The sequence below is a fragment of the Podarcis cretensis genome (assembly GCF_951804945.1).
Source record: "Podarcis cretensis genome assembly, chromosome: 1".
NCBI lineage: Eukaryota > Metazoa > Chordata > Lepidosauria > Squamata > Lacertidae > Podarcis > Podarcis cretensis.
The window spans coordinates 60,632,236-60,648,692 of record NC_137170.1 but is presented as its reverse complement, the minus strand read 5'-3'; positions in this window follow the sequence as shown (position 1 = coordinate 60,648,692).

Sequence of the window (16,457 nt, the reverse complement as noted above, 5' to 3'; positions counted from 1 at the left end):
GTAGACAAAGTGTGTATTCTTTAAATAAAGAGGGAGAAGAGGTAGGGAGTTTGGAACCCAGTGCAAAAAATAAAAATCTGAACCTTGGGGCTGCTGGGCCATCCCCTAACAATGCCCCTGTTCATGGCCACTGAGGTGGTGATGGGGCGTCTGCTCCCAGCAAACTCTACCTGTCACTATTCTGCTAGGAAAAGTTCAAGCAGCAGTGCTTGTGTGGCTGTGAATCCTGGCTTCATAATCCTGGCTATGAATCCTGGCCATCTGAATCCTTGTTGCTGGTCACAGTGTTGGCCTGGGTGCAGAACAGGAGGTGAAGCCAGTTTTAAATTAGAATACTAAAGCTCTGGGATCAGGATTCAAAGCCAAGGTGAACAGGCCCATTTCTCGGAATGTTGTAAACTCCATATGGGACCTCAACCCCTTCTTAAATATTTGGAAATGTGTTCAAGGTCTGTTACTGCCCAAAATCTTAAAATAAAACTATGACTGGTCTAAATTCCTGACCAATACCGGTATATCTGTGTCTTCCTTTCAGCTCTGCCCTGTAAATGGTTTCATAAGAATCCAAATGGTAGCTACTTAGTATTCAGCAAGTCCCACCCACCCTTCAAAATATTCCCTTGACTTCAGTGTTTACATATGCACTAGGTATGTTTACCCTGAGGTATTAAAAAGGCCAGTAAAATAGATATAATGGCATTGCATACATCCTGTGATAGTCAGCGCCTAGCATTTGCCTGCTTTATTCAGAATAATAGTGATTAATAATATTAATAATAGGTATGGTGGAAAATAATAAGAATGGGTAATTCCCTTGGAATGAACACTCTCCAAACATTATCATTAGGAATTCTTTTGCTTTACCTTTTAAGGAGAGCAGCAGTTTCCAACATGTCAGGTTTCTAAATCACCTGATAGTTTGAAAGGAGGTATTTGAGTAATTTCTCTAAGCTATAAGGTGAGCACCATCCTGGCTGTATTATTTTAGGAAATGAGCCCAAACCCTGTAGAAGTACAGCTAGCATATAAATTAAAAACATCTTCCAGTTTAATTGGCTTCCCTTGTGTTCCATAATTTAACATTGACATTTCTTTTTAATGAAATACAACATGGTTCAGTGATTAGGATTGAATTTATTAATGTGTTTAACAGTGCAATCCTAGGTGTGTCTACTCAGAAGCAAATCCCACTGAGTCCAATCAGACTTACTCCCAGGTAAGTGTGTACAGGAGTGCAGCCTACAATATTTACATATCACCTAAACAGATAAATAAATACAGACAACTGGATCCACTGAGGGTGAAGCCTGAACATGAAATCAGACTTGGCCATGCATGTGCATGACTGTTTTAGGAGTATTGAAGGACAAAGAGAGGACTGTGTGCATAGTTTCTGGTGAGCATTACTGCATCTAACACCCACTCCAGGATCAAGAACAATGCAGTCTGGATCAGATGGTTAGCGCTGAGCTGACAGAAGAAAACACCTGAATTGGGAATGAATTTGCTGGTAGGTGTGGGCAGGTATATGGAAACAAAAGGGTACACATATCCCACTGGATATACATCAAGACAGGGTTGCCTCCAAACTGGCATATTTTGCTTCCTGAGGCAATGGACAAATGGAACTACCCAGAAGCCCATTGGACTGGCAGCTGAGTCTTGATCGTGTGCTTATTATAGATTTATTTTACAATATAGCCTGTCCCCTGCACAGTCTATATTGATGCAGCGTGTATCTTTTAACTGCTCACTGTGTGTGTGTGTGTGTGTGTGTGTGCGCGCGTGCGTGCGTGCGCACACGCAATTCTCTTTAATTTCACAATGGATCTGGTTGCACTTGTTAGAGAACAGCGGCAACTCAAAGCTGCACCAACATTTACTACCTTGCAGCAAAGGAGGTCGGGATGGTGGAAGAAAAGCAGTGCACTGACCCCTTGATCTGTGCGCATGCACACTATGAGCACAGGTGCACACATTCCAATCAAGAAGCTGCATTCTGTCCCTTCACAGTGAGAGATTGGGCTTTCGGGGGAAAGTGGGAAGGGATTGGAAGACTACATTCGACAATTTATACTCATAAACAAGGCACCCCTAAAAACTTTCCAGATGCCCAGATAGGGACAAAATACAGGCATCCATTAAAGAAGAGTTAGGCAACCTGTGGCCCAATTTAATGCAGGTAGCAAGGAGGAGGGAAATAGTGGCAAGAGGGTGGCACAGAGAGATAAAAGAGGGCAATGGAAAGAGAGAGGTGCATGGAGTGTGAAATATACTCAGAGTCGAGAGTGGATTTCATGGTCTTTATTCAGCTCATAGAGGTGAGGAGGAATGGAAGTTCCCTCAGAATGTCTGCTTTATATACATTATTTACACAATGAACCCCATGTGATTGGCTAATTCTGGGATTCTCCTGTAGGCCAATCAGGTTGTGGATTCACTTCCACCTGGAGCTGGATTGGGTGGCTCCTGTGGACCAATCAGATTGCTGCATTCTGGATCCTATTGTTCTAGGACCAATCAGACTGCTGCATTCTGAATCCTATTGTTCTGGGACCAGTCAGACTGCTGCATTTTTTATCCTATTCAGCTCAGTACATAACAGAGTGGTAAGCAGAGATCAAAAATATTATGCCCCCTCCACTCTTGTTTTTGGCCTCACCCACTGCTAGCATGCAAGCTCCAAGTGATTACCCGAGGAATATGACCCTAAAAAAAAGTTTCCTCACTCCTGGGTTAAAGCATTTGACAGTCTGTTGTGCACAATTTTAAATGAAGGACATTAGCTTAAGGAAAGCATGCCTGTTATAAGAGTTTTCCCTCCTTTTCCAAACACCAGAATGGCACACTTGTATTTTCAGGCATTCCTCTGGACAACTTTTCCTTTGTTTTCTTTTGGGATTAGGTAGCATCAATTCTTTCTTTCTTTTTATTAGTTGAGTTTTTCCAGTAGTGATAGTTCCCAGAATGAGGATTTACTGTAAAGCGCAGGCACATGGCCAGTTTGAGACGATTGTACCATTGGTGTTATTACCATGGTTAGTGTGCCGCTTGACCTATTCCCACTATAACAGCAGTGAGACTATGATTCCCTCAAACACATGAAAAACTGCCTTGTCAATGAAAGGTAGTGAACAATACGGCAATGTTTGCATGATTGCGATCCATGAAAAATATTAGCCCATGCATACGCAGGCCTTATTATGTAGACGTTGTTTGCCTAGCAAAAGCGACTGTCTGTTTGTCTTCCCTGTATAGTAGTGTCTTGACCTGCTATTCACTGTCTCTGAAAGCCAGGGAGCTTCATTTCATCTATAAAATGTGATTTGTTTTATTGTAAAACAGAAGGAGAACAAAAAGGTACTGTACGTGGCGAGGTCTTTTTCCATGAATATAAAATCCTTTCAGCTCAGTTTTAGGTGACAAACTGCACAGCTGTAATGCGTTCCATTTACCAGCCTGCATATATGAAAGATGTGTAATGTTAACTGAGTTTTCTCCCCCCCCCCCCCGCATCCCATTCCCGTCCCTAAAGGAGGACCACCCTGTCTGCAGAATCTCCAAGGAAAAACACGGCGCGGTCTGATCAGAAACTGCCTTTGTTGGCAGAAATACACTACGTTGCATTAACCAAAACAGTCAAAAATTTAAAATAAAATCTTTTTTTTATGGTGGCTGCTTTTTATTTAAATATTCATTTTATTTGTGTAAACGGATCTCATTTGGTCTTGACATACCAACATCACAGAACTATCTGTAAGCCTTGTTTACATTTAGCAGTGGAAATTGTTTCAAGCTTTTCACAGAACCTTCAAAAAATGATATACACTGAACAGAAAATGTGTTGGATCCCCCACTGTAGCTCCCCCCTTCTCCAAATGCTACGTTTGCTCATGGATAACAATTTGTGGGACAGAATGTACCAAATACTTAATCCCCCCCCCCTTTAAGACATGGTTTTTACACTGATATAAGAGCTGTTTTGCTGTTGCCAGATACCCAGGCCTTCACATCTAAGTGGCTTCTGTGTCTAACTTATTACTAACCTTGATATGTGACATCATGTACAGTTATCATTTTGTAGTTAATGTAACTAATGCATACTTTAGACATACACTGTAGACATACAGTGGTGCCTCGCAAGACGAAATTAATCCATTCTGTGAGGCTCTTCGTATAGCAGTTTTTTCGTCTTGCGAAGCAAGCCCATTGACAGCTTAGCGGATTAGCGCTATTAGCGGTTTAGCGGCTTTTAGCGGATCAGCTGATAAGCGGCTTAGGGCTTAGGAAAAGGGGGGGGGAGGGAAAAAACCCTGCAGGAACTCGCAATACATTTTCGTCTTGCAAAGCAAGCCCATAGGAAAATTCGTTTTGCGAAGCGCCTCCAAAACGGAAAACCCTTTCGTCTAGCGAGTTTTCCGTCTTGTGAGGCGTTCGTCTTGCGGGGCACCACTGTACAAAGTTATGGCATGTGGTATTACTGGTACTGGTGATGGGAGGAAAAATCTAGGGGTGGCATGAGGGTGCTCCCGATGAGCTGTTTATTGAGCATGCATCCTGGTTGGCTTGCACAAAGCTTACACAAAGGTAAGACTATGGCCACATGACTGGTGATGCGGCAGGTAGACTGGTGATTAGGAGTGGCCACCGAGACCATATAACACCAGTCCTGAAAGACCTACATTTGCTCCCAGTACGTTTCCAAGCACAATTCAGAATGTTGGTGCTGACCTTTAAAGCCCTAAATGGCCTCAGCCCAGTATACCTGAAGGAGCGTCTCCACCCCCATCGTTCTGCCCGAACACTGAGGTCCAGAGCCAAGGGCCTTCTGGCAGTTCCCTCACTGCAAGAAGTGAGGTTACAGGAAACCAGGCAAAGGGCCTTCTTGGTAGTGGTGCCTGCCCTGTGGAATGCCCTCTCATCAGATGTCAAGGAAATAAACAACTACAGTGGTACCTCAGGTTAAGTACTTAATTCGTTCCGGAGGTCCATTCTTAACCTGAAACTGTTCTTAACCTGAAGCACCACTTTAGCTAATGGGGCCTACTGCTGCCGCCATGCCGCCGGAGCACGATTTCTGTTCTCACCCTGAAGCAAAGTTCTTAACCCGAAGTACTACTTCTGAGTTAGCCACGTCTGTAACCTGAAGCATCTGTAACCTGAAGCGTATGTAACCCGAGGTAACACTGTATCTGACTTTTAGAAGACATCTGAAGGAGGCCCTATTTAGGGAAGTTTTTAATGTTTGATGTTTTATTCTGTTTTTAATCTGCTAGGAGACATCCAGAGTGGCTGGGGAAACCCAGCTGGATGGGTGAGATATAAATAATAATAAATTATTATTATTCACCCCATACGTTTCATAGAATCATATAGTTGAGAGGAACCCCAAGTGTCATCTAGTCCAGCCCCCTGCCATGCAGGAATCTCAAGTAAAGCATCCATGACAGGTAGCCATCCAACCTCTCCTTAAAGACCTCCAAGGAAGGAGAGTCCACCACCTTCCAAGGAAGTCTGTTCCACTGTCAAACAGATCTTACCATCAGAAAGAATTCTAGGAAGTGTAGTTAATGGTGCCAAGAGTTGTTCGGAGACCCCCATCCCCCTCAGAGAGCTGCGGTCCTCAGTGTGGTCTAACAATCAAACCCTGTTCAAAGGGAACTCTTGGGATTGTAGCTCTGTGAGGGAAATAGAGGTCTCCTATGAACTCTCAGCACCCTTAACAAATAGCGGGTCCCATAATTCTTTGGGGGAAGCCATGACTGTTTAAAGTGGTATCATACTGCTTTAAATGTATGTTGCGAATGTGACCTAACACAACCAACCATCTAGAATATGTTGGGTTTTCCCCCCAAACAGACTGCTGGATTATGCAGTCTCTATTTGCATTTTTTTAAAAAAATAGGCAAACCATACCATGTTGAGAGTTTGGCTTGGAAGTTGTAACAAGATGCAAATTGCTCCATCCTAGTGCCAGATCAGTTAAGACCCAGCAAACGGCACCCTGCACAACGTCTGGCCTTAATGACTTTACAATCTGGTGCAGGGTTGGTTTATTGTGATTGGGGATGGTAGATGTTCAATCAGTTTCTAAAAAATAATGAGATATTCCTCAAAGCACTCTGCTGGTGCTAGGTTTGTCTTGGCTTTGCTCTTGCTGCTTCCTCCTCCTCTTCTTCCTTCTCTCCAAGCCCGCCCACTCCCCGCATCACTGCCTGGCATTCCTGACACTAAGACCTGTCTAGCTTTCTGGAGCCACAAACCATATGAATCAGAGAGAACCCACCCATTGCTTTGGCATGTCTGAAATGACTGACAGTTCCACCTCAGTAATAATTAAACAAGTAAAAACTGGTTGCTTTGGTTAGCAGGTAAAAGTGTGGAACACCCAAACACATTGAGCTGGGTGTGCGTACCTAAGGAATCCAGGTTAGCGGTGGATGGACTTTCTCTTCCCAGAAACATAACAAAGGTGCTTTATCCAACTGATGGCCAGTATCATCTTGTTTCACTTAGTTTGGGCTCCCTTTATGTTGTCCTTGGTTAGATTTTGCATTCATTGTGGTTATACAGAGCTATATGGAGGGAGAAATTCAACTGAGGTAGACATATAATTCAGGTAAGCCTATATGAGCTACATATGGAATGGTGAGGGTGTTGCTTCAGTGTCAAGAAACTAAGGAAAGGCAGAAAGACAGACATTTTGCAGACTGGAGACATTCAACACAGCAATGCTCGTTTATCCAACATTATAATAAAAAGTTGAAGGAGCAGGGTATGTTCACCCTGAACAAGCAATAATTAAGATATGAAAGACCTATCCAGGCATGCAGGAGTTACATAAATGATCTGGAGTTAGGGATAAGCAGCCAGACGGCTGGACAAGTTTGTTGGTAACACCAAATTATCCAGGGTGGTAAAGGAAAAGATTTTGCACAAAGATGCCGCTAAACTGGATTTAAACGGGAAATAAAAGAACAAAATGTAGTTCAACATAAGTAATTGCACATATCAGGCAAGTGCTGACTTATAGTCTTTCTGGCACCTATTGTAGACTCTCCTTTTTCAACAAGCCTTTTAAGTAGGTTTCCTGTACATCACTTAAAGGCAACTGTGATTAAGTGGTATACAATTCTTTGAAATAAATAAAATAAATAAGATGAGATGAGATTCTTATCCCAATCTGTATCACTGGTTTTGTAATTTAATATGCGCTTTTATTCTTGATGGTTTTTATTGTTGATCGTTTCAGGTTATTTTATGGGAAACAATTCATAAATGAAATAAGTTTAAAGTGATGCACACTGGGGCAAAAAGCCACTTGCAAACTGATAGGGTATGAGCTGGCAGTAACTTACCAGAAAAGATATCTTGGAGTTGTGGTGAATACCTCAGTGAAAACACTGGCCCTGCGTATGGCAGCCATGAAAATGGAGAAGTCCATGCTACGGATAATTAAAAATGGAACTGAAAATAAAAGTGCCAATGTAACAATGCCTTTATACAAATCATTGACATGTGACTACATTTGGAATGCTGCCTGCAGATCTGGTCACCATATCTCAAATTGGGGCAACCCAGTCGGAATGGTGGGGTATAATTAATATGTTGTTGTTTGTAGAGCTCGAAAAGATGTGGAAAAGGGGTGTAGAGCAATCTCATTACAATTAAATGAACAGGGGTGTAGAGCAATCCCTTTACAAGCAAAACACGATAAAATTTATGGCCTTTCATTTTAGAAATTTAGAATGTTTGGGGCTGATTCATTTGTGCATGTACATCACAAGATGAGCTGAAGTTGTGAACTGCCTCCACTGAAATATATTGTCTGAAGTGATACGATATGGCAGTACTAGTGGTTGATCAGCAGTGGAGTTTCTCCCCCAAATGTAAGTCATCTCTTGCTGTTGTAGTCACCAAATTATGAACAAACATGTTCAGCCTGACAGTGCTGCAATGAGACAAATGAACCACAGCAGCACTTTTGGTTGTTCCATCATCAGCTAGATGATCCTTTCGGTCCCTTTCACTTTACAATTCTATGATTCTACTCATTTAAGAGTTTCCAAAGCCCACATCACTCCATCCCAACACATTCCTCCTAAAGATGCTACAGCAGTCTTGTTCAGATACACGTTTTACAATTCTAACAAGAAGAAAGAAAAGGCAAATTACTGAAAGGAGAAGGAAAACCATTTGTGGATATTTTAGCAACTGGCCAACAGGAGTGAAGAAATAGACAGAAAGAACATATGATGGGTTTATTGTGTTTAGTTATGTACAGTGGTACCTCGGGTAAGAACTTAATTTGTTCTGGAGGTCCATTCTTAACCTGAAACTGTTCTTAACCTGATGTACCACTTTAGCTAATGGGGCCTCCCGCTGCACCGCCGCCACCCGATTTCTGTTCTCATCCTGAAGCAAAGTTCTTAAGCCCAGGTACTATTTCTGGGTTAGCGGAGTCTGTAACCTGAAGTGTCTGTAACCTGAAGCATATGTAACCCAAGGTACCACTGTACTTTTAAAACATCATTTCAGTGCAGCCAGGATTCTTAGGGTAAATATACCTGATGCCAGATGTGATTAATGAATGAGTATTTTAGATTTATTTCTGAACAGAAAAACTGACAATTATGCAGATGCGTGCAGGTTTCAAAAGCCATCCCTCTCATCCTTTCGAAGCGATGGGAGTCAAAGAAACAGACCCCTATAGCTGACCCCTATAAAACAAACATACTATCATCAGTGATCTGGTGACAGTATGGTGAGCAATGCCTTTTGTTTCAGTTTACTACATGGCCCTATTCCAGGCAATGGTGGCATGAGGAGAATGGCCAGTGCTCACTCAACACCATAAAGCCGATAGAAAGAGCCCATCAAAGGCGTACGTTCCAGAATAGCTGGAAAATATGCCTGAGCCTTCATCCATAGCTATATCAACCATAATCAAACTGTGTTTGGGGTTTTGCAGTCTCCCAAACGCCCCGTGCACTAGGACTTCTGCCAAACCTTGCATGAATGCTAGCCTAACTAATAATAAAGGTAGGACATCTAACAGAGCAAATAGTAGCAGCTCACCTCCTTTATAGGTAAGGTGAAACTTCCGCTCTATCCATTTCATTTTGAGCCAATTCTTTCTCTTGCCGATTTTGCTGGAAATTCTAGGAGGGTGTACTGGTTCCATCAATTGGGTTGGAGCTAAGCTCCATCATTGTGCTTAACAACAGAGGAAAGGAGATAGAGAAAGGAAGGGGAAAGCGGGGAAAGCTAATGGTATAAGAGGGGGAAAACACCCTCCAGTCTAAACACTGTAGAAAGCAAAAGAAGACTTAATTAGGAAACTGGAAGGCAAAGAACAAGAGCTCATCCTAAGTGAATTGGAGTGTGATGAGCATAAAGAAAACTCTTTTTACAACATGTTCTTTGACTCCCACTGAGTGCTTGTTTCTTAGACTTCCTTGCCTAATAAAGTTAGCATTTAAATGGACCAGGAAAGCTTTGATGTTAACACCTCATTGAGGTATAGAGTTCATACGTTGGCTACTCCTATTCTTTGGCTGGAAACAGTTTTCTGCATGGCTAGCTTAACAGGACAACAGAACCTGGATTTGTATAGAGATTGGAAAGGCTATCCCCACAAAGAAAGGGCTACAAACTTCATTTATTTTAACAGAAACCTGCCCTTCATAGAGGAGAGCAAATGTCTAAGAAGTGCCTCAGACTAAACAATTAGCAGCTCCCATTAGTAGCATGGCTGTGTACATAAGCAACGGTTCTTAAAATTGACAAAAAGTTCTCATGAATCTGCTCTTGGGATAACATGCCTGCGGGAGGATGGAAGAAGAAAAATTCCTCACACTCCCATCTGCATCACTTTGAGAGGGTACCCCAGTTCTCCAACCAGTGTAAGAAAAGCACCTGTTCAGGGAAGCATTCAAGTCATCATGAAAGGAAAGAACAGAGGCACAGAGAAAGCATGTGTGTTGTATATGGATAACTATATAGATATATAATCTAGGCAGAACTGGAAACCAGTCCTATTAGATCTTATGAGCCTCATGGGTGTAAATATCCTCTAACAGGGTAATCTACAGAGACAGCATCATGATCAATGCCAGTTCTGGTTGAGCATCAAATATGTATGCAGTATTGCAGCACATTTGCCAAATTGCCATATTGGCAGAGAGTATCAAGTTGCTCAATTTAATAGGAAATCTAACAACTTTCTTTGGGATTGCATATATGTATATTAAAATTTGGAAATCTGGTCCTGGTTTTTGAGAGTTGGATTTTTCAGAGCTCGCAAACACAGAGATGAAAAAGAATGCCACATTATTATAATGTAAGTATAATGTAAGTAATGGTATGTAAAAGAAGAAAATGACTCGGCTCAATTCTCCATGGGTTACAGAATTTTCTGTATGTTTATTGATGGGTTTTAATTTGCATTTGGGAGCAAGCATCATTGAAATCAATGGGAGTGCTGAACAGGCATGGCATTGGATATCTACCACAGCTACTTCAGATCCTAGACAACTGAAACTAGAGCTAATGTACTATGCAAATTCTATCAAGCTGGCTATTTTCATCAGTAAGCGTTAATTATTTGTTTGAAAAGAGAAACTGAAAATCAGTTATGATCATAACCATTACTAGTTTTGTTAAGATGAATGAATTTCTCACATTTGTCTGCTTCACAAGAAGCGATGAGGATTTAAAGAGTCACCAAACCTCTACAACTCTGCAAGCATTTTTCCTAGAATGCAGTCCATGTTAATTCACCTTTAAATTTGATACAGGTGTGTTGCACCAGGGTTATGAATGTCACAACCAGTATGGGCCCATGCATCTTGCATGTTTTGGTTCAATATATATTTTTGGACTCTTCAGTGGAGCAAAATCCCTTCTATACTTTCCTAGCATGTATCTTGAGAACAATTCAGCCACATCAGTTGCATTTGACAGGTTTTTAATATATCGCTAGAAAATATACATGTCAGCTTTAGCTAGGTCCCAGTACTGAGGTAATATGAGAAGAGACAGCAGAGCAATACAGTCCATATTAGCCTGCACGCCTGTGAAAACCAGCCACCCTCTAGGAAGCCCCCCAAGATCGGCATGCTGCCCCTCTGACGGTCTGGAAAGTCATTTGAAAGCAATGCCATTTGTTTTTCTTAAGTTTCAACACAGAGGTTAGCTGAAGTGTTAACGGCAGACACTGAAGTCACACTCACTCTCCCGCTCTCTTGTTGATTTCTGAAATGCGCGTGTGGCCAAAAGAAATGTCCAAAATGGTACCCGGTACAACAAAAGAGCTGCCTATGAGACAGCTGGGCTGTGTTTCCTCACATACATCATCAGGCTTCTAGATAGCCAATGTCTGCGTGCTGCAAGCATATAGTTTAAGATAGTGTGACTAGAAAATACGACAAGAGCTTTTGTTTATTATATTTTATTTATTATATTCTGTGAACCACCCTGAGACCCCCGAGTTAATGGCGGTATATAAATTCAATTAACAACAACAACAACGAAGGATTTTAATACAGGGAAGCCTAGTCAGCCTGAGTACCTACAGCACTTGTATAACAATACTTCATTATTGATGTCTTATTATACCTGACATTCAATGTATCTTTCCATATAATCTGCAGGCTATTTTAAAATTATTATTAAAAGTAAGTTGTTATCAGCTGAGGGGGAGGGTGTCATAATTTCATAAGGCTTATAAGGGAAATGTAATTTAACCCTTTATTTTCCAGCTGTGATCCTAAGGAAACTCCTTTGTCTGAAGCAAGCATTTGCTTTGAAGGAGAATCCTCTGTTGGTGGGGTGGTAGCGATTTCCCCCTATTGCACATACTAGTTGCAGAGCGGAATATTTTCAGCAGAACCACAACTGGGTAAGGGTCAAATTTCCTTTCTGTGCCTACTTTGATTCTCTTAATTAGTGTTCTCATTCTCTCTCTCTCTCTCTCTCTCTCTCTCTCTCTCACACACACACCCACCCACCCAGCTGATGCTATTTGGATTTTTTTTTTTTTAATAATAAAAAAACCACCTGCATGTTAAATGGAAAGAGGCATTTAACATTGTGTCTGGTTTGGCCCTAAGCAAGTCTCATTAGTTCTCTCATAGTCTGCCAGAGAGGGCTGCATTTTTGGCTAGATTGCAATTATCAAATTGTTTGGAAGCGTGACCTCACTGCAATCAATTCAACACATGTGGGTGGGGAAATGCCCGGGAAACATAACACAGACATATTATTTAATTTTGAAAAGGGGAATTTCAGGAAAAAAACCAAAAGACTCAAGGCAGAGAAGAAAGGAGTGGATTACAGGGCTGGCAGGTCCTAGGAAAAAGGAAAAATCTAGAACCAAGGAGCAACAAGATGAGACAGGAGGACTGCAAGACTGTGGCTTTTAGTAATGCAAAGAGAACATGCCTGGCTACACAGATGAGGTATTCCAACAGAAAGAGAAAGTAATGTCTAGACAGAATAAAGCTAGCCAAAGATATCTAAGCTTGACTACTGTAATACACTGTGCATGGGGCTGCCTTCAAAGACCTCTTGGAAATGCCAGCTGGTAAAAATGCACACCAGCTTAGGTTACATGGAGTATATATTATTCCGTGTATATGCCAGCTCTCCAAGTTTTTTGGGGTGCAAATCAGCCTATAAAGCTCTGCATAACTTGTGATCAGGTAACGTCAAGAGCTGTCTTTCCCCCTTCGAAGCTGCTCAGATCTCTTTCTGAGATAACCACTGCCTACAAAAGTCAGGCAAGCAGTGGCCAAGGAGGTGTGGCCTGGGGAGAGAGGGTGTGGCTTGTGAAGATCCCAAAGGGCCAGGTAGAGAAGCTCGGAGGGTCTGAGGTTTCCCATTTCTGCCCTAGCCGATCGGCCACAGCAGCAGGCCGGCATCAAGACACATCAAGTGGCATTTGCCTCACACCAGACTCAGCACTCACTTATAGGTCACGGGAGCACACGGGCTGCAGAAGAACCCCTTGCTAGATAGAACAGACACACAAGGGATCCCAGGTTCAAACCAGGGAACAGTCCCCACTAAACACACACAGAGAAGCTCCACGCAGACTCAGGCGCACCAGGGCCAATCAGGAGGAGCTATTCGTGGAGCCTGGCTCTTGCATGCACCAGTCAGTTCTTTGGCCCACCACTTTCCCATCCTTATGGCAGAAGAAGAATATACTCATTTTGGGTCCTACTGATTCATTTCCCCCAAAATGAATATTCCAATCGCATTTCAGCAAGAGAAGGGTGTGGACAGCATAAGGAGTCAAAAATGAAGTTTGTGAACAGCTGCAAAGAAAGAAAGAAAGAAAGAAAGAAAGAAAGAAAGAAAGAAAGAAGCCCCCCCCCAAGAGCCCCCTTACGTTTCCTTCCCCTGAGCTTGGGCCTCCCTTGTGAAACTTCATTTATTAGCCACACAATTGTTAGCACTGTCCTTTTAGCTTCCCTCACTTTTCATTATGCCACAAGGCCTTTCTAAATTCCTGGCTGTTCTAGTGGATGTAAAATGTTTTCTTGTTCCCTGGGTTACAGAAAGAGAATTAAAGTTATTTCCCTTCAGCACCTTTGTGATCACCAGGATATATACCGTATATCCCAGCTAATCTTGTCTGCAAACTAACCTGATTCATTTTAGTTGATTTCTCTAGGTCAGCTTCTCTGGAATAGATTTTATTTGAGTGCACATACCCAGTATGATATATACATGCCACATTACCTTAGAAGCCCGCATGTACGTATGTAATATTCCTCACTTGCCCCTTTAAAATTAGTAAAACCAGGAACCTAACTGATTCTAACCTGCTGTTTCTGTGTATTTTAAAGGGACAAATAGCTGTAGGCTTTGCAATTGTAACACACAATTATTTGTGAGAAGCCATGTTTAATGGTTTCCCCCCAACTTCAAGTGTTGCCCTTGGGGAAGAAGGCAAATAAATATAAATTGATGTGGGGCTTTCCTTGTACTTGATCCAGAAACGGCAGTAAGTGCAGAATGCTGTATTCATAGAATCATAGAATTGTAGAGTTGGAAAAGACACTGGTGGTTATCTAGTCCCCTCTGCAGGAATCTCAACTAAAGCATCCATGATAGATGGCCATTCAGCCTCCAAGAAAAGAGAGTCCACCACCTCCTGAAGGTTCCACTGTTGAAGAGCTCTTACCATCAGAGAGTTCTTCTTGATGTTGAGTCGGAATCTCCTTTCTTGTAACTTGAATACATTGGTTTGAGTCCTACCCTCCGGAGCGGGAGAAAACTAGCTTGATCCATCTTCCACGTGACAGCTCTTTAGATATGAAGTTGCCTATCATATCTACTTTCCCAGGTTAAAGGTACCCCTGCCCGGACGGGCCAGTCGTTTCTGACTCTAGGGTTGTGCGCCCATCTCACTTAAGAGGCCGGGGGCCAGCGCTGTCCGCAGACACTTCCGGGTCACGTGGCCAGCGTGACGAAGCTGCTCTGGCGATCCGGCACCAGCGCAGCACACGGAAACGCTATTTACCTTCCCGCTATAAAGCGGTACCTATTTATCTACTTGCACTTAAGGGTGATTTCGAACTGCTAGGTGGGCAGGAGCTGGGACCGAAAGACAGGAGCTCACCCCGCCGCGGGGATTCGAACCGCCGACCATACGATTGGCAAGCCCTAGGCGCTGAGGTTTTACCCACAGCGCCACCCGTGTCCCTTTCCCAGGTTAAACATACCTAATTCTCTCACCCGTTCCTCATAAGGCTTGGTTTCCAGACCTTTGATCATCTTGGTCACCCACCTCTGCACATGTTCCAGCCTGACAATATCCTTCTTAAATCATAGCACCCAGAACTGGCACAGTACAGAATATCATGTGTCAAAAGCCTTTGTCAAAAGCCTTACTGACATCAAGATACACTACATCCACAGCATCCCCCAGATCCACTAAGCTTGTTGCTCTATCCAAAAAAGAAATGAGATTCATTTTGCACGACATGACTTGTTTTGGAGGAATCACCTTACCCCAGATATGCCCACTTAACCTTTTTCATCTGTAGAACCGTCACTGTTGCAGATGCCACATCCTACTCATTCCGCATTTGTAAGAAATCTATATTTTAGTTTGACTGTGCCTACACTGTGGAACTCCCTGTCTTTTGATATCAGGCAGGCTCCTTCACGCTTCTCTTTTAAAACATTTTTTGTTTAGGCAAGCCTATCTAGACGTGTACAAGCTGACATGTGTTTTAATCTCCTTTTAGCTTATTGTTTAGATCGGGGTAGGGAACCTAAGGCCCGGGGGCCAGATGCGGCCCAACTGTCTTCTCAATCCGGACCGCGGACGGTCTGGGAATCAGCGTGTTTTTACATGAGTAGAATGTGTCCTTTTATTTAAAATGCATCTCTGGGTTATTTGTGGGGCATAGGAATTTGTTCATTATTTTTTTCAAAATATAGTCCGGCCCACCACATGGTCTGAGGGACAGTGGACTGGCCCACGGCTGAAAAAGGTTGCTGACCCCTGGTTTAGACACTTGTTTTTAACTTGTCTTTCGTTGACAATTTCAGTGTGTGTGTGTGTGTGTGTGTGTGTGTGTGTGTGTGTTTATTGGAGGTAAAAACTGTTTAGAGGCTCTAGTATAATCAAGCAGTAGGTCAGTGTTGTTAAATAAATAAATAAGCAATACTTCCTTTCTGCTTCCAACTTTGCTTGATCATTATCTTTGAGTCAGTGGAGGAAAATTGCCTGGATTATTTGAGCAGTAAAGCTAATGCCAATGTCATGATTTCTGCATTTGGCACAGAATACCTTCATGTATAAATGATGAAGGAACAGAGAAGGATTCTCCTGGTAGCTATTCCTGGAAAAATGGCCAAGGCACAAGCACTGAACATCACTTGCTGGCTCAAAGGAGATATCATGGCAAATGCATGTTTGCCACCAAGAACAGTAATGCAATAAAGTAATTTATTTTATTTCACTAGTCAGGCTTTTATTACCATCCTTCAATATACAATTATTGGGACTGTTCACAGGAGTAACACTAGTGTAAAAAGACAGCAATTCATCAGCAAATTCCTAAAAATTGAAGGATAAAACCAACAATCAAAAGTTCCTTCGAATGACAAGAGCCCCCCCAAAAGAAAAGGGTATTAGTCCCTGAAAGCAGGCACATAGCATGACCCTTCCTGGGTTGAAAGTTCCACACTTGGGGTGCTACAACAGACCAGACTTTCTTCCCAGTCACCTACTCCTTAGGAAAATTTAGGCTCATGAATTTACTGTGTTCACACCCATACCAAACACTTGAAGCACCTTTGACCAGGCATGGTTTCTCCCAGAGAATCCTGGGACGTGTAGTTTGTTAAGGGTGCTGAGAGGCCCCCTGCAGAGCTACAATTCCCAGCATGCTTAACCAATGACAGTTCCCAGGATTCTTTGGGGGGAAGCCGTG